Source organism: Myotis yumanensis, unplaced genomic scaffold (genome assembly GCF_028538775.1).
Source record: "Myotis yumanensis isolate MYYU_CA2020_CCGP unplaced genomic scaffold, mMyoYum1.0.hap1 SCAF_3, whole genome shotgun sequence".
Taxonomy (NCBI): domain Eukaryota; kingdom Metazoa; phylum Chordata; class Mammalia; order Chiroptera; family Vespertilionidae; genus Myotis; species Myotis yumanensis.
Genome location: NW_027223754.1, coordinates 118,461,470 through 118,480,573, shown reverse-complemented (window position 1 = coordinate 118,480,573; position 19,104 = coordinate 118,461,470). Strand labels below are relative to the sequence as shown.

Genomic DNA, 19,104 nt, shown 5'->3' with positions numbered 1-19,104 from the left:
TCAGACCAAAAAGAAAAACTATTGACACTTTCCATTCTAAATGAATCCTTCCAATGCCTCTGAGCTCAGGAAAGGAAGGGAAAGAAGGTTCATTGCTTCAAGCAGCAGGCGGAGATGCCAAGGCATGAGCTGAAGGGCGCTGGAACAGGCCTGGGTCAGAAGACCAACGATCTAAGTACAGGTCTAATGTCCTGCGCTTCTCCCTCAGACACATCACTCCATTTCTTGGGGGTACAGTTTCCTCATTTGTGGAATATAAGGTCCCTTCCAGCTAGTAAAGTGTAAAACTTTACCAACACTCTGCTTTAGTGTCTGCAAAAGTGAAAATACCTGCCTCCGACTTTCAGGAAGGTGGACACTAAAAGGAAATATGTGAAGAACATGGCAGTTTAAGATCATATAATGAACAGAAATAAACAAGACTCATAAACTCACAGGGCTATGAGGGACCCTAATGGTCTGGCCAGCTAAAGTGAAACTGAACTCTCCATGCACAGAAGCTGACAGTTGGCAATGGTCTTTTTTATGAAGCTTTCTTCTGGGTTTCCTGTGGCTGAGAGGGCCAGTGCACCCTCCTCAGGAAAGCAGGCTGGAAGTGACCGGGGACTGACAGCCCAGGCAGGTCCCCAGGCTTTCAGGGGGGCAATAGGCATCAGGTTTCCCCCATACACCATCCTACAGGTGAGACATTCTGTATTCAACTGGTGTAAATTCCAGACTAAGTAAAACGTGCAAGTAATGACCTCATTTCCAAAGCTGATCCCATGTCTAAGTGTAAAAAGTCCTCTGGTGAGAAAGCGCAGTCACCTGGTGAGAAGAGGGGCTCCACCACTACCACACACACAGCCATGAGAAACCAGGCCTATCACCTAACCACTCTGAGCCTCCCTTTTCTCATCTGTAAAATGGGCACAGTAATAGTATCTACCTTACAGGGATGTGAGGAGAACTGATGTTATCATTGCACATAAAGCTCTCAGAAGAGTGCTGGGCACTGGATAAATGCTACCTAATATTCATATTAGTATCAATGTTCACTTTATTGAAGAACTATGTATATGATACTACTTCAGTAAGGAAACAAACAGGAGCAGATGGGAAGGTCCTGCTGGGGAAATGCAGGTGCTTGCTGCCTCGTCCTCCTGACACTCAAGGTATCTTGCAAGGTCAGGGAGAACTGATTGGGAAAGAGGAAAAGGAACTTGAGATGCTGCTGTGAAAAATCACAGCCAAAGGAACTGAACCAAGGTGTGGTGTGGGTGCGCACAGGTGTTGCTGGGAAAACACAGGTCAGGGAGAAGTAGGTAAAAGGCTAGAAAGTCTCCCCCCTCCTCCCGGGGGGAGAAAGTGGGGTGAGAACGAAGACAATTGCAGGTGCCTAGGAGCACAGGAAGGAAAAGCAGAGTCAAACCCAGTGGGAAGAAGAGGGCGCCAAAGGAGGAAGGTGAAAACTGGAATACTGCGTAATAAAAAATAGCCACTGGAACTCGAAATGATGGCAGGGCCAGAGAACAACCTTCCTCAGCACATGGAGGAGTGCATAGTTTAAGGCGCACCCAGAGAACAATGCAGTGGGAAGTCTGGAAGATGGGGGAGGGTGAGCATCAAGAGAAAAGACATATTTGTTAGTAAGGGTGGAAAAATAAAGTAGAATGAAATGCTTACATAGAGTGAAATGCCTGTGCCTGTTAGCAAAGGAGGGCAAAGAACTGATAGACCTGGAGCGGTTAATAGGGAAAAAACACCAGTCAACACAGAAAATGAGGTGGTGTGGGAGAAAAGCCTGGGAGGAGGGGGCACAGCTGATGTGTGAATGTGGATAGCCTAGGTAACAAGTGCTAAATAATTCAAATTATTCTTCTATTTTCAACATTATTACCCAAGGCTGGGAGGAAGCAACTAACCGAGTGTTGTTTCCTTTGGTTTGGCTTAGTTTTTCGCACTTGGAGGAAAGGGAAATTTGCTCAGACTCTGCAGCCAGATGGGTGGCCCGCCAGCCCAGTCACCTGTCACCTGAGTTCTCCCTGGCGTGGGCAGCAGCGCTGGCTTCTACCTTCCTGGGGCCAGTGTGGCAATTCCCCCATGTCGTGAAGAGACATGGAATCAAACTAACTCAGAGACCACCGACGCCAGGTCCCACTGTCTTTCCCGTGAAGAGACCCAGGTGGGACCTGGGGAGAGCCTGGACGTCGGAGCTAAGTTCCCCCACCGCAGCCCTCTTGGTCCCCTGGGCCGGCGCGAGCCGCGCAGGTGGCGCCGCTGCAGGGAGCTGAGCGGTGCAGGGAACCCCGCTGCCCGCCGCCCCGCTGCCGGCGCCACCCGCAGGGCGGCCAGGCGAAAGGAGCGCGGGGTGAAGTTTCAGGGTCCTCCCTAGACGCTCCTGCTGGGGGTGGCGCCTGCACGCCTCCCTGTCCCCTCCCGCCCCCCGGCCACGCCACCCGGCCAGCCGAGGGCGCCGCGCAACCACCGCAGGGAACCAACAGGTGGGCAGCCGAGCGGCTCCGGGAGGAGGCGGCGGCGGGGCGATCTCAGGCTACGAACGCCGCCGTGCGGCGCTGATCCTGCTCCCGGGTTCCCAGCTAAGAGCCCGGGACACGGGCCCCACGCTCCCCTCATGCAGCCTCACCTCTCGCGGCCCCCATTCGGCGGAGTCTCCAAAGTCAACGGATGCAAGACTTCCCTGCGACCCAGGGCCGGGCCGGGTCCCCCGAGCTCCGAGCACGCCGGGCGCTCCGAGAGCCTCCGCGCCGGTGCGCCGCCTCTGGGCTGGCGGCGGGCGCGGGAGAAAGCGGCGCCTGAGGTCCGCCTGCGCCGCAGCCGCGGGGCTCCCCGGCCACGCCCCCAGCCGGCTCTCCCTCCCAGGCCACGCCCCTGGCCCGGCTTTCCCGCCCCCCTTTCCCCTCCGCCCAATGGAGCCAGGCCCACGGGCGGCTCCCGCAGGCCACGCCCCCAGCCGACTTTGCCCGGCTCCCGGCTTTCCATCACTTAGGTCAAGCCCCCAGCCTGACTCCCGCCCATTGCACCCCACCCACGCGGGCCATTGGGCCCCTGGTCCCCACTATCCTCCCAGCCATTCTCACCTCCACCCCCATTCTCCATCAGGGTACCCCCTCACCGCCGGCCACCCCCCTGGCCCCGCTACACTCCCCCCTTGACCTCAGCGCCACTTCCCTTCAACTACACCCGCTTCCCACCCCCCACACTGCCGGCCCGGCTTCCTTCCAGCCACCCTCCAGGGACTCGGGCGTACCACACCCCATCAAACCCCCAGCCTCGCCCAGGGCGGGAGGGGCCTCCGCATCATCTAGGCAACTGCCCCCGCTTCCACCTTCCTCTCCCCACCCCCCACCCCCACCACTGCGCACTCGCCCCACCTCTGCCTTGGAGAGATGTTTGCTCTAGGCGAAGGTTGCAGTTTTCTGAGCAAAGGAAAAGCTAGGTAAGGATTTTTTAAGCTACGGGTTTCCTCAGGGGTACCTACCTAGGGCAAGCCTTCTGGGGACTGTATTGGTGAATTCACTCAAAGAACTATCACCTTTGCTGTGTGGCTCAAAGCCTAATCATGAATTCACATGAAAACCACAGAGGCAAAACGCACCCTCCTTGAGCTAGGATCTGGGCCACAAATGTTCCGTGATTGTTTCCTGATATGCAACTCATGGAATTCGTAAAATAAACACATTCTTTTTTAAAAGTGTCTGTTTTTTTTATATGATTCATTTGAGTGGTTATTATGTGCCAGCACTATTATTATAAACATGTAATACTTTAATAATTAAAGAAGAGCAATAACCACTATTTCTAAACTGAAGAACATATAAAAGTATTATCCAATGAGAAGTCAAAATTTATGTTGTATATGCTCTTTTTAAATAGTGAAAAGAAACTCTTCTGTATGATACTCAAATGGTGGATACATTGGTCAAAACCCACAGAATATACAACACAAAGAGTGAACTCCTTCATAATCATGTATCAATTTTGGCCCATCATTTGTAACAAATGTACCACACTGGTGGAAGATGTCAATAATAAGGGAAACTGGGGGGGAAGGTGGGGAGTGAAAGAGTATATAGGAACTCTGTACTTTCCACTCAATTTTTTCTGTAAACCTAAAACTGCTCTAAAAAATAGTCTATAAATTAAAGCACCCACCAAAATATTAATAGTAATCTCTGGGTGGTGGAAATATGGGAAATTTTTTTATTATATTGTTTGAATCTTTATTGAAATTCCCCAAATTTTTGACAATGAGCATGTATTTTTAAAGTAGAAAATAATATTATAAAAATAAACTATGGAAAATTTTAGAGACATAGCATGAGAGGCTAATGTTGAATGGCTCATTTCTACTTGACATAACCAACAAAATCTGCATAAAGCTCTCATAAGTGTTAAAAAATGAAATATTTTAGTATTGTTTTAAAAAAGAATATCAAGGGCTAAATTGAGAGGTTTTTAATTTTCTCTTTAGAATTAGCACAGATCTGAAAAGAAAATCTGATCTCAAAGGATCATCTCTGCCTGCTTGGAAACCATTATTACTGTTTACATAACACTTTTTCTAGTGAAGAAACACTAAAAAAATTGGCCTGCGCAGTAAATAAATAGATTTCTGCGGAGTTGTGAAAACTCAGCCTAGAGGCATCTGCTTCCCTGTGACTCTGGGCAACCCTTTTACCTTTCTGAGCTTCTGCTTCCTCTTAAGTGAAAAGGGAAGCAATGGTTCTCTCTCTCTCTCTCTCTCTCTCTCTCTCTCTCTCTCTCTCTCTCTCTCTCTCTCTCTCTCCCTCTCTCTGAATTGGCTGGAAAATACAAAACTTTAGCCCAAATAAGATTCTTAGTATTGCCCTGGCTTGTGTTGCTCACTGGTTAGAGCACCAGCCTGCATACCAAAGGGTCACAGGTTCTACTCTGGGCACCTACCTGGGTTGCAGGTTTAATCCCTGGCCCTGTCTGGGCATGTGCAGGAGGCAAGCAATTGATGTTTCTCTCTCTCTTTCTACCCCCTCTCCTCCCTCCTTTCCACTCTATCTGAAAGTTAATAGAATAAATATCCTCAGGTGAAGATTTAAAAAAAAAAACCCTCTTAGTATCATCTTAGCACGTGTAGATGCTTAATAATTATTGGTTCCTGTCTTTTTAAAGATATAGTTTTCAAGGTTTTATGGGAATCTGAGCTCCTGAGATAAAAGATATTTCTGGTTTTAGATTATTAACTTGGGTTGGAGGGAGGCAGGATGGTTCAAGAGGAAAATTGATAATTTGACTTGGAGAGACTGGTGCTCTAAGCCCAGCACCATTACTAACTATGTGTATCAAGTCATTAAATCAGCAAACTTCTCTGGATCTTACTTTTCTAACCTGTCAAAGGAGCAATTTGGATTAGTGATCTGTAAGTTCCCCTCAGCATCATTCCACTGGGAAGTAGTGACTGCTGAGTAAAAAAGAAGCCTAATCTCCTATAGTGGCCCCTCTCTGCCCACAGGACCAGCCATCACTCACTGTCCTGCAAACAAAGCTGACATCTGCATTCTGTCCTTCCCCACCAATGGGGACCTCCAAAGGTTTCTTTGAACTACTCCCCACCCCACCCCCACCCCCCATCTGCTGGTGCCCAACTCTGACTAGCAGCTTAAACTCCAACAGTATCACTCTAAGCTTTCACCAGAGATGCACCGTAGCACCACTGGTGCTTTCGCAGAATGGCGTCCAGGGATAGAAGCTGCCATCTCTCACCAAGTCTAAGGTGCACCTTCTTTTCACAAAATTACATCTGTTGATATTTATTGAGCACTTAATGTGCTATGTCCTTTACATTCACCATCTCCCTAAAGCCTCAAAGCAGCCCTGAGGCACTATTCTCCTTTTAGAGATGAGAAAATAAAGTTCAGGGAAGCTGAATGCACTGCTTAAGGTAACACAGCAGATAAATGATGGAGCCAGGATCTAATGTCATGCTTCTGCTTTTAAAAAACTATGAGGAAAGCAATTCTCTAAGTTCCTCCAAGGTTCTGAAGCAGCGCTGTTGTATTCAATCTGTTGAAAGTCCCCCCTCCTCAGGGATTTCTCAGGAGAAGGGACAAGGGAGGAGAGTTGTGTGAATGAATGTGCCCCCCTGCCCCCAATTCATATGTTGAAGTCCAACCCCCCGAATAAGATGGTATGAGGAGGTAGGATTTTTGTAAGGTAAGTAGATTTAGATGAAGTCACAATGGTTGGACCCCATGATGGGGGATGGGGGTTAGTGATCTTGTGAGGACACAGCAAGAAGGTGGAAGCCAGGAAGAGAGTTCTCATCAAGAACCGAATATGCCAACACCTTGATCTTGGATCCCCAGCCTCCAGTAATGTGAGAAATAAATTCCCATTATTGAAGCCACCCAGTCTGTGGCATGTTGTCATGGCAGCCCGAGCCAACGCAAACAGAAAGGAAACTCCTTTCTCTTTATTTAAAACTGTTTTCCTTTGAGAAGCTTCCATATGGTATCCCTTCTGGTCCCAGGCTCCACCTGACTGGTGGGAGAAATCCACTGTCTTACCTACCTGGATAGAATGGACCTGATCTACTAGTAATTTAAGAGTAATTTACTGGGTGGGTAAAGGGGTGGAAAATGGAAGATATCTGTAATACTATCAACAATAAATATATATTTATGTCACCTGGGTGGGGTGACTAAAGGTCTACACCTGTCTAGAGGTTCAGGGGGGACACCCAGGGAATATTAGCAAGAACTTTTCACACAGACCTAAAGTCATGTTCTTCAATTGACTTTATCTGTGATACCACCGACATTTCTTTTTGTTGTTATTTTTATGTATTTTATTTTATTTTTTCACTGACATTTATATATATATATTTCTTTATTGATTTCAGAGAGGAAGGGACAAGGAGAGAGCAACAGAAACATCAATGATGAGAGAGAATCATCCTGCACACCCCCCACCGGGGATTGAGCCCACAACCCAGACATGTGCCCTTGGCTGGAATCGAACCTGGGACACTTCAGTCTGCAGGCTGACGCTCTATCCACTGAGCCAAGCCAACTAGGGCTAACATTTCTTTAAATATATATATTTTTTATTGATTTCAGAGAGGAAGGGAGAGGGAGAGAGAGTTAGAAACATCAGTGATGAGAAAATCATTAATGGGCTGCCACCTGCATGCCCCCTATTGGGGATGGAGCCCGCAACCTGGACATGTGCCCTGATCAGGAATTGAACCATGGCCTCCTGGTTCATAGGTGGAAGCTCAACCACTGAGCCATGCTGGCTGGGCTCACTGACATTTTTATCCTCGTCTGTCAGTCTTGCTTCTTCATTGGATGTGAAGGGGAAGAGGGGAGAACTGCCCCGGAAGCAGAAGGTAGGCCCTTAGAGAACTTGAGCCCCTTCCCTCCAGCCCTGTGGCTTTGGGAGAAAGACTTAACCTCACTATGACTTTCTCCTTATCTATAACAGTCTGTGGTAGATTAAGTGTGATAACGCATGTAAAGCCCTAGCTCGGTGCCCGGGAGGCTGTTGTTATTGATTAGAATGGATAAGAAGGATTTGCTGTCTTTTATTCTACAGTTTATTAGATCAGACAGCTCTAATTTATGCTTCCTAGGATGAAAGAATAACAATTGGCATTTTTCTAATTATTTTGGCATAAGTATCTGTTTGGGGGAGGGTAGTGAGAGTCCAGTTATTTTGGGCAGAGAGAAAATCATTTTCCTCCTCTTTGCCCAGGAATGGGGCGTTGAGGCTGATGGGGCTGGAGGGCATGGAGGACACGGGCCAGGAGCCAGCTCAGCATCCATCTGCAGTGCCTTCCCTATGTGCTCAGCAAAAGGGATGCTTTCCCACTGGGAACTGGAGGAACTATGACGGGCAGGGCAGCCCTAAGGAAGAGAGAATGAGCAGTGAAACAGTGTCCCCAGCTTGCCTACCAGGCCACTCGAAATTGCACAACGTCATTGGGATGAAGGGCAAATAGCTTGATTCCAAAGTGGTTCTGAAAGCCCTGTCAGACCTCTCAGCCCCTCTGTAAACTGTGAAGCCAGGACTCAAGAGCGGCACTGACCAGACTGAGGAAGAGACTTTTCTGGAGTTCTCCACAAGCACAGTCTTTCTCTTTGCCTTGATCAAGCAACTCCTGAAATCCCGTCTTCTTGATTAAAATGCCATGAGTGATACCTTCATCTCCCAGTTTTTGTTTTCTCACTCTGATCCCTGTATAGTGACACAGAATGCCCTTAATCCCCTGCATAGTGTGATCTCTGCTCTTGGTGACAGAGCACTGGCTTCTGAGGCAGGCAGGTCTGGCCTCAAGTCTTCCTTTCACCTTTCACTAGCTGAGTGCCCTTGGATAACCTCTTTTGAACCTTAGTTTCTTCCTCTGTAATAGAGAAATAACAATATCTGTTCTGTGGTGGGGACTCAGGAGATGACTCCTGTAAAGTGTTTAAAGTTGCCTGATCTGTAGAGAGTATGTAATACAAGTGTCTATCAATACACAGGACACCTATGTCTGCCTGGTAAACTCCAGTGTCTTCTTTTTTATTTTTTTAAATATATTTTTATTGATTTCAGAGAGGAAGGGAGAGGGAGAGAGAGATAGAAACATCAGTGATGCGAGAGAATCATTGATCAGCTGTCTCCTACATTCCCCCACACTGGGCATGTGCCCTGACCTGGAATTGAGCCATGACCTCCAGGTTCATAGGTTGATGCTCAACCACTGAGCACACCAGCCAAGCCAGTGTCTTCTTCAAGGCTCGCCGCAAGTTCATTCTTTGAAGCCTGCCTGACTTCCCTGAGAAGGGTTCATTACTTCTTATCAGTGACACCCTAAGACCTCAGACATAATTCAGTTTGAGAGCAGACCAAAAAGATTGTGATCTCCTTGAAGGAAATAAATTAATAGACTTTATTTTTTAGGGCAGTTTTTGGCTTACAGAAAAATTAATCAGCAAGTACAGAGTCCTCACATATCCCCTTACTTCCCATATGTCCTTTATAATTGACATCTTCCATCAGTGTTATATTATATCAATGTTGGCTCATCACTTATAACAAATGTGCATTCGTTATAAGTGATGAGCCAACATTGATATAATATTATTAACCAAAGTTTATAGTTTTTTAAATATATTTCATTGATTTTTTACAGAGAGAAAGGGAAAGGGATAGAGAATTAGAAACATCAATGAGAGAGAAACATTTATCAGCTGCCTCCTGCACACCCATCGCCCGCAACCAAGGTGCATGCCCTTGACTGGAATTGAACCTGGGACCCTTCAGTCCACAGGCCAATGCTCTATCCACTGAGCCAAACCAGTTAGGGCCAAAGTTTGTAGTTTACACAGTTGGATTCACTTTTGGTTTTACAGGGTTCTATGGGTTTTGACAAATGCAAGATGTCATGTACCCAGCACCACAGTATCATACAGAATAGTTTCACTGCCTTCAAACTACCCAGTGCACCATCCTGCTCTCTTTCCTCTAACCACTGGCAACCACTGAGCTGTCTACCATCTCTATAGTTTTGCCTTTTCCAAAATGTCGTATAGCTGGAATCATACAGTATGTAGCTTTAGGTAGTTTTAAATGCTTCATATTTGGTGGCACCCTAAGACTTCACATACACATTAGTTTTAACACTCATCAAAGAGGTTAAGTAATTTTTTTCTTTTACTTTGTTTATTTACTTTGGGATTTTCCATAATACTAAATGCATAGCAGGAACTAAGAATGCAATAAAATAATAATATTGATAATCATCATACACCATTAGTTATTATTATGCTTTAAAGTATATTTCAAACATGAAGAATGGAATTCAAAAACAAAACCAGTTCCTAAAATCAGAGATCTGATAGTCTAGGCAAGCTGCCAGGGGTTTTTTTTTTTTTGGCTGATTTTTAAAGGTCCTATTAAAACAATAATTCCTTTCAACTCTAAAATTCTAAGCAAACTCCTAATAACCACCATAGCCCACAACTATAATTTGAGATGAACCATGTGACCAGTTTTGAATTTCAATTCTGACCAAACTCTTCCATTTTAAAACCTGTCATTTTTTTTTTTTTCCTATTGACTTCAAAAGTTCAGGAGAGCAGATGGGAGAGTACAAGATGATTCACTGTTTACTTATCAATGGCCTTTGAATAATGAGGAACAAGCTGAGGAGATAGTTATATTATAGGAAATCTGAAAACAGAGGGTTACTTCATAGATCAGAATATTAACTAAGGACTATTTAGAGTAAACCTCTAGACTTGAGCAGAGGGGGGGAGGATGAATAAATTGATGTGCCACAGAAATGAACTATAATAGCAATGGAATCTATACATATAGATATATAAGAAAACAGTGGTAAAGTCATACACTGACTCAAGTCGATTAGAGCAGTCCTTAGAAAGTCGAGGATTCTGGCACCTTCTCAGGCACAATGCATTGAGAACTAGAAACTGTTCTCTGAACATTTTCCTGAATTAGACTGATAATGTTTACCAGTGATAAAGTGGAAATGGCGTCACCATTCTGACAGCTACCATTCTCCTAGCAGGGTGTACTCTGGGCTTTAACCTACATCCTTTCATTGGGTCTGCATAATGAGAGCACAGATTTTGGTATCAGACAGAGCTCAATCCGAATCCCACCCCTGCCACTTTGTAGCTGAGTCCTTAAAAGCGAGTTACTTTATATCTCTTATCCTAGTCTCAGATATATTTTAAATCGAGGTATAATTTAGATACTGTACATAAATCTTGCATGTACAGCTAGATAAATGTGTGTGAGAGTCGCAGTTTTCTCTCAGAAAAATGAGGATAATAATACCCACTACCCAGAGATGTCATGAACATCAAGTGAGAACATACACAAATGTCTTCATAAAATAGCACTTGTGTGATAAATGGTAGATGTTTATTTCCACTTTGCTTGCCAGGTCACCCAGGTAGAAGAGGGTGGCCTGGGGTTCAGGCCCCAAGGAACAAATTCCAAACTCTGTCCTCTTTCAACCATACCCCCACCAGGCCACTTCCCAGCCCTTTGTCATGGACATCAATCTCCACAAATATTTCAAAAGTATCTCTTCTTTTAGACTCTGTTCTCTGCATCAATCCCCAGGAAGTATGTGCTCTCTCTACATGACTTAAAAGATAAGAGAATTGCAACTCAACAATGTCAAGGGTATTGTGTTTTCTTTTACAGAAAATGACCACACTTTTTATTGCTGTTTACTGGGGAGCATTCCCTCGACCAAGTGTCTTCTGTAGAAAGTGGCCTTGGCTGTCTTTGCTGATTTCTTCATCTAAAGAGCCTACTTTCTTCATGGTTAGTCCTAGATTGTCAACGTCTTCACTTTTCTGCCATATATTAGCAGACCGATTGCTGCATCATCTATTTCTTGTCTACATGACAAGAACCAGTCTGTTCACACAAAAAAAGGCAGCGAAGGGGACATGCACTAAAGGAAAGTTGGCTATGTGGGCCGTGCAACCCAAAGACAGGGCAGCAGATGGACGACGTGACTCGCACGTCAGAGGCCCTGGGACCACACAAGCGCCTGTTTGGAAATCCTGAAGACACCCGGGCCAGTCTAGCATTAAGGCTACTTGCAAAAACTAATGTATTCGAAATGCACTAGAATGTTACAATGTTGACTTAACGTTTGAGGAGGTGGGGAATGCAGATGAAGTCAGATTGAGGACGCCGTTGAGAGAACACAGTCTCAGCTCAGGAAATATCATTAGACGTGAGCACAGATGTAATGCAGACTTTTTCAGGCTCCTGCCCAGTATTGCTTTTTGTGTTGCACATTTGCCTTTATTATATTTGACTACATTATGTATTCAAAATACATGAGAGTTAGAGGTGAAAATTGCAGTTACAGTGTAAAAGGTGAAAGTGAGAAAGAACACTGGGATGAGAGAGACAAGACCAGTCCTGGACATGTCCATTCCCCCAGGACACGGACTTTGAATCGTTCATCATTTTAGCCCTAGCACCTTGCTCAGGTGACCATAAGCTTGATAAATGAACAAGTCAGGTATGAATACCGAGACATCTGGCACTACACAACTTAGAAAAGGCCCCGGTACAGTTCTGTGAGGGACCGAGCTGTGGGACAAGGTGCTATGAGCCCAGATGCTGGTCACTTGAGGAGAATGTAGGGGGAGATGTGACTTAGACATGGGTGGCTGGAGCACTTTCATGAATTTATCCTATAATAGAGACAGAGCTCCCACCAGGCAGACAGCTGGAGATGTGAAAATGGCATGGACACAGCCGTCCCCCGTGGAGCTCAGAATCCAGTGGAGGCAGGGAGGGGGTTATTGCATAAGATGTGGCAGGTGCTGCTGAGAAGGATGTGGGGGCAGTGAGGCGCTGAGGAGAACAACTGAGTCCTAACCACATACTCTTCCGGGTCCCCCGGCATCTGATGTGCTTTGTGGCGGCAGGCATCACACTTGGCCAGCGTTTGCTACTTCTAGCAGGTCTCCCAAGGTGACAGAACATGGGTTCCCTGAGAACTGAACCATGTCTCTCCAGTGGCACCCCCTCTCTTCTCTTCCCTGTGCTGCCCTCTTCCTGGGCCAGGTACAACATCAGCTCATTATTATCAGTGGAATTACTCAGCATTGCCTAGAATGCTGAGTACCGTTAAAGACTATAAGGATAGTAAAATCAGCAATGTCTCTTAGTGCCTATTTAATGTCTGATATGTGTCAGGTTGTGTTTTAAGTATTTACATGTTTTTGCTCACTTCGTCCTCACAATAACCCTGTAGGATAGGAACTGCTAATTGTCCCATTTCACAAACGAGGAAACCAAAGCCTCTCTAGGGAGGTTGAAAACTTATCCAAGGTGACCCATAGCTGGGACTCGAACCGGAACAGCTGAGCCCCAGACCCCACCCTCTCACAACACTGTGCCTTCTAGGAGTTAAACAGAACAAAAACCATAGAATGGGAGGCTAAGTATGAAAATCTGTCAAAGAAAATTAGATGTTCAATAGACTAGCAGAAACACAAACGTTTGGGGCTCACTTAAGAATAAATAAGTTGCCAGACCGGTTTGGCTCAGTGGATAGAGCGTCAGCCTGCGGACTGAAGGGTCCCAGGTTCGATTCCGGTCAAGGACATGTACCTGGGTTGCGGGCACATCCCCAGTAGGACGTGTGCAGGAGGCGGCTGGTCGATGTTTCTCTCTCATCGATGTTTCTAACTCTCTATCCCTCTCCCTTCCTCTCTGTAAAAAATCAATAAAATATATTTTAAAAAAAAGAATAAATAAGTAGAAATGTACATGGAAGTAGGTGAGGAGATATTAGAAACGGTAAGTTAAATAATAAAGACATGTAAAACCATTTATTAAAATTATGGAATAATCTGGGGTTGTACATATATGTATGCACAACTTGAAAACATTTATTATGAAATCTTGGCAGAGACAGAACTTCCAGGTTGATACACAGGTATTTTCAATCTCTCCGAATAAATGGATTATGAAAGATGAAGATTTTTGTATTATTGCCATTATTATTGTCTAGTGCAGGGGTGGGCAAACTTTTTGACTCGAGGGCCACAATGGGTTCTTAAACTGGACCGGAGGGCCGGAACAAAAGCATGGATGGAGTGTTTGTGTGAACTAATATAAATTCAAAGTAGACATCATTACATAAAAGGGTACGGTCTTTTTTTTTTTTTTAGTTTTATTCATTTCAAACGGGCTGGATCCGGCCCGCGGGCCGTAGTTTGCCCACGGCTGGTCTAGTGCATGATCACTATGTGCATATTTCACTTCATTGTTAAAACCACCCCAGGGAAAGTGTATTATTATCTTCATTTTGCAAATAGGGAAACTAAGGCACAAAGAGTTTAAATAAATGTCCCTAGGACCCCAGCTGCATGTGTTTGTCAGAACTAGGATTCAAATCAAGGTTTGTTTGGCTCTGAAAGTCCCGTGCACCCAGTATGGAGACCTCGCCGCTCTTCTCTGCAGGAAGACCCATCACATTCACAGCACAGACATTGCCGGGCTAGAGCAGGAAGCACCAGAATTTGGAGGCCATGGCTTGGTTTTCATTTCCAGAACCGTGTGACTTGGGGCAAATCTCTTAACCTTTGTGAGCTGTAATGTTCTCATCTGGAAAACAATGAGAATTGTATCTCTTCAGGATTATTGACAGAAAGAATTAAAATAAGTGAAGGCCTAGATAAGAACTTGTCAACACTTTAGTGGTGGGGGGGTGGGGGGTGGGCGGGAGAATGAGGGAGAGGTTGTGATGGTTAATTTATGTGTCAATGTGGCTGGGCATGGTGCTCAGTTGTTTGGACAAACACTAGTCTAGCTGTTGCTGTGAAGGTGTTTTAGATGAGATGAACATTTAAATCAGTATACCCTGAGTAAAGCAGATTACCCTCCATAATGTGGGTGGGCCTCATCCAATCAGCTGAAGATTTTATTTATTATTTTATTTTTAATAATTCTTTATTGTTGAAAATATTACATATGTCCCCTTTATTCCCCCATTAACGCCCCCCCCAACCCACCCCCATCTCCCGCCCCAGCCTTCAACACCTTATTGTCTGTGTTCATGGGTTATGCATATATGCATACAAGGTTTTTGGTTGATTACGCACTCCCCCCCCCCCCCCCCCCCCGCCCCCTGCCACCCTTTTCCCTCCTTTCCCTCTAAGATTCGGCACTCTGTTCCATGCTTCCATGTCTCTGGATCCACTCCACTCATCAGTTTATTTTGTTAGAGTCCACATATGAGTGAGATCATGTGATACTTGTCTTTCTCTGACTGACTTATTTCACTTAGCATGATACTCTCCAGGTCCCTCCATGCTATCTCAAAGGGTAAGAGATTCTTCTTTTGTATTGCTGCATAGTATTCCATGGTATAAATGTACCACAGCTTTTTTATCCATTCATCAACTAATGGGCACTTGGGCTATTTCCAGATCTTAGCCATTGTAAATTGTGCTGCTATGAACATAGGGGTGCATATATCCTTTCTGATTGGTGCTTCAGGTTTCATAGGATATATTACTAGAAGTGGGATCACTGGGTCAAATGGCAGTTCCATATTTAATTTTTTGAGGAAACTCCATACTGTTTTCCAGAATGGCTGCACCAGTCTGCATTCCCACCAGCAGTGCACTAAGGTTCCCTTTTCTCCACATTCTCACCAGCACTTGTCATTTGCTGATTTGTTGATGGTAGCTATTCTGACAGGTGTGAGGTGATACCTTATTGTCATTTTAATTTGCATCTCTCTGATGATCAGTGACTTTGAGCATTCTTTCATTTGTCTCTTGGCCTTCTGTATGTCCACTTTGGAGAAGTGTTTATTTAGGTCCTTTGCCTATTTTTTAATTGGATTGTTTGTCTTCCCTTTGTTAAATTGTATGAGTTCCTCACATATTTTGTATATTAACCCTTTATCAGATGTATCATTGCGAAATATGTTCTCCCATAGAGTGTGCTCCCTTATTGTTTTGTTGATGGTTTCTTTTGCTGTGCAGAAGCTTTTTATTTTGATGTAGTCCCATTTGTTTATTTTCTCCTTAGTTTCCTTTGCCCTAGAAGATGTATCTGTAAATGTATTGCTACAGGAGATGTCTGAGATTTTTCAGCTGAATGTTTTAAAAGCAAAAATTAAATTTTCCCAAGGAGGAAGTAATTTGGCCTCAATACTGCAACATAGAAACTCTGCTTTAGTTGCCAGCCTACCAGCCTGCCCTGCAGAATTTGGATTAAATCTCTCTCTCTCTCTCTCTCTCTCTCTCTCTCTCTCTCTCTCTTTCACACACACACACACACACACACCAATATATTCTGTTCATTCTGTTTCTCTGGAGAATTCTGATTAATACAGGGGTGGAGGGCAAGTCTGGAAAGACTTCAAAAAGGAGATCCTGCCTGAACCAAGTTCCCCCCAAAGAGCAGACACGTACCAATCAGAGACAACTAATGGGATTCCAGTGCTCAGGATGCTAAGGACAGCTAAAATGTAACTAAGGCTATAATCTGCTTTCTAGCTGACAGGCAGAAGGTAAGTTCTATAGGATGCCAACTGGGTGATGTGTGGAGCCAGGATGCACCTGGTGTGGGGGGGGTGGAAAGAGGAGAAAATTTAGGTGGTTAGAGAGACAGATGCAGTGGTGGCAGAGCAAGGAAGAGACAGAAGGCTCCTGAGAGCTGAGGCACCTCAACGAAAGAAGGGCCTGGATGATCTCATAACCTGTGCTTCTCACTCACCATTTTCTGATTTGACCACCCATCCAGTTGTCTACCTAAAATCTCAGCGTTACCCAGGGCCACAATATCCTTCAGGGCCGATGCCAGAGCTTTCCCCAGGCCTGGGACCTACGTCTGGTGGTCTGTCTGCCTGGAAAGCCAGCCCTGCAGTTCTCTACTTGGCAGTCTAAAGCTGTTCCTTCTTCAAGGTTCAGTTCACACATTACACCCTACCCTGCCAATGAGTGGAATTAAGTATTCTCCTCATCCTTCTTTACATAGTTCTTCTAGAATTATGTGTTTATCTAGAAAGTCCATACCCAGTACTTAGTAGGCATTCAATAAATATTCATTGAATAAATTGGGCTAGAAAAGATTGGCTTAGATTAGAGAGATTTTTTAAGCAACCATATCTGTGGTCATATGACTGATCATTGGCTGAACTGAAATTCTACTCCAAGTTTTTAGCTCTAAATTCAGAAGTCTTTCCACTACATGTCTAATCTAGCCTGATTAGACAGGCTAGGAGTGTGGGGCACCCTTGGGGCAATTCCCAGTTGCTGAGTAGGTGATGGTAGAAAGTCAACAAGCATCAGCATCTAGGGTTTACTATAGCCAAATTTGGACACAAAATTCTCATTGACTGAAAGGGAAGGTCCAGGAGCAGAAGACAGGTGAAATGTCAGAATATGTCTCAAATTTCTGACCACAATCCACAGTAAGAATGATGCTTTACATTATAATGCAGTAGATACATTCATGAACATAGACACGTGGAGAAAATATTTACAAACAACGTTGACCCTTGCCACATGCAATGTGTTCTGATATTTTCTATTCTGTCTTATATTGTTTTATTTGGTTCTGGTGGGCTAACTAATGGGATCCCATAGTTGGAAAAACACTACAGTATCAGTAATGTGACGTGCCTTCCCCTTGCTCCTTTTCTTCTTCCTTCTCCCTTTTTGCCCCCTCTCTTCCTTCGCTAATGCAATGACAGTTGGTTCCAGCTACCCATCCTCTTACACCTGACTTCCAAACAAATGGATGCTATTTCCCTTTTTCTGGTAAATTCTAATTGTAACTTTAAGTTACTGAAAATTTTATTTATACAATAACACTGACATTATATGTTCTATGTTATCATATAACCGAAAGACCAAAAAGGGGTTCTTTTTCTCTTCTATTTTAATCCTATATAATAAAAGCCCAGCGACCAAACAACCAGATGACCAGTTGACCAGCCGCTATGACGCACATTGACCACCAGGGGGCAGACACTCAATGCAGGAGCTGCCCCCTGATGGTCAGTGTGTTACCACAGTGGGAGCACCACCCAGCTGACCGGGATGAGTGGCTGCTCCTGCTGCGAACCCCGGGCCAATGGGCAGGAACCCTGGCTGCAATAGTCACCTCCTCACCCCCAGCTCCTCCTCCTCACTCCCAGCTGCCTCTTCCAAACGCCCACAGCCTGTGCAGCGCTGCCTCCTGGCTCACAGAGCTGACCCCGGAGGCTGGGAGTGGGGTTCGTGGCTGCTGTGAGACTGAGGCCTACTCCCGCTGCCTCTCAGTGCTATTGTCCCTGGGCCCAGCCCTGACCTGGTCCCCTGGAGAGGCGAGTGCTCTGGCTCCATGGAAGATGCTGGACCAGGGAGCAGCCGCTCAGAGGGTGGGGCCACAGCCGCTCAGCAGACTGGGATGAGCAGAGCTCCCACAGTGCGCTGATCCCACAGGCCAGGCTCCCCACTAGTGCACGAATCCCGTGCACTGGGCATCTAGTATGTCCATAAAACAGAAAGCCCAAGAACTCAGTCTGGTAGTTGTTAGTCCTAACTATGCTGAGGACTACATGCTGATGTCCTGACTTCCGTGTGGGTCTCTAAGCCTCTTCTCAGCCACAAATAAGTTTACTGAGTGGTCAACTACAACATCCAAATCCTCATTCTACTTCTTTGTTTGTAGGCTGAGTTTACATTTTCTAAGGCTAGTCACCATTACTAAATCACAGCCCTCTGTGGCACGCTGAGACGAGCCCCTCTACTGATAGAAATGCTCACAGAAACCAAGAAGAATAAACACGCAGGCCTACTGACAACAGCTCTTGTGACCTCCCTTCCCTCAACCACCCTCCCTGGCCTCCTCAAGCTTTTCAAATTTCTCTGTACACACACTCATGCTAGAATAGAATGTTTGCGTTCATGGGTTTTGCTTATCTAGTTTATTTGGTCAATCAAGCCTGTGTGGGATGCAAACAATTGTAGGCGCAAGAGAACAGTTGAGCCAGTTGCTTAGGGAGCTTCTCAACTCTCCAGTCCAGCCAAGTCCCCTGTCCGGTTTTCAGTCTCTGCTCAATCCAATTACAAAGGGTAACATTTGAATTCCTGTGAGGGTAGACCAGGTGTTTGGATTTGGACCAGGTACCTCCTATCAGGTCCTCCTCCAGGAGCCCTGGCAGGCAGAGTTACTGAGGAGAAAACCGGGCTTGGTTAAATTTCTTTTATTTTTTTTCAAATTATAAAAGAAAGTTTATTTAGAAGAGTGGACAAAAAAGAGGGAGGGAGTGACCGGGCTTGGTTAAATGTCTAAGTTTGCCTAGGTAGTTAGGTAGTACAGCACACAGCTGGACTCCAGCTTATTTTCTTTCAATTCTGTGGGCATTTTTGCGATGACATGATGCATACATGCATTTCTAAACAAACACACACCTCTCTTGTTATGTAAAATTGTGCACAAAAGACATCAGGGTTCATGGGAGAAGCAGGGCTGAGGCAGACCATTCAAACCCTTACAACTTTATCACCAGAGCCCGATGAAATAATATTCATCCTAATAAAAAGGCTACACAGTGAAAGGGCATGTTAGATT

The 19,104-nt window shown here is 45.3% G+C and overlaps 1 protein-coding gene across 4 annotated transcripts in view; it reads right to left on the bottom strand.

Moving 5' to 3' along the window:
• The window catches only part of SPATA13 (spermatogenesis associated 13), a 357,606-nt gene that overhangs the window by 152,955 nt on the left and 185,547 nt on the right, over positions 1 to 19,104 (bottom strand). For 3 of the 4 annotated variants that reach the window (XM_070409465.1, XM_070409463.1, XM_070409468.1), the window contains exon 1: positions 2,627 to 2,759. The exons of the other annotated variant lie outside the window; for it this stretch is intronic. The gene's annotated coding sequence lies outside the window, so the exon portion shown is untranslated. Of the gene's footprint in view, positions 1 to 2,626; positions 2,760 to 19,104 lie in introns of those variants that run through there. 4 annotated transcript variants of the gene reach the window in all.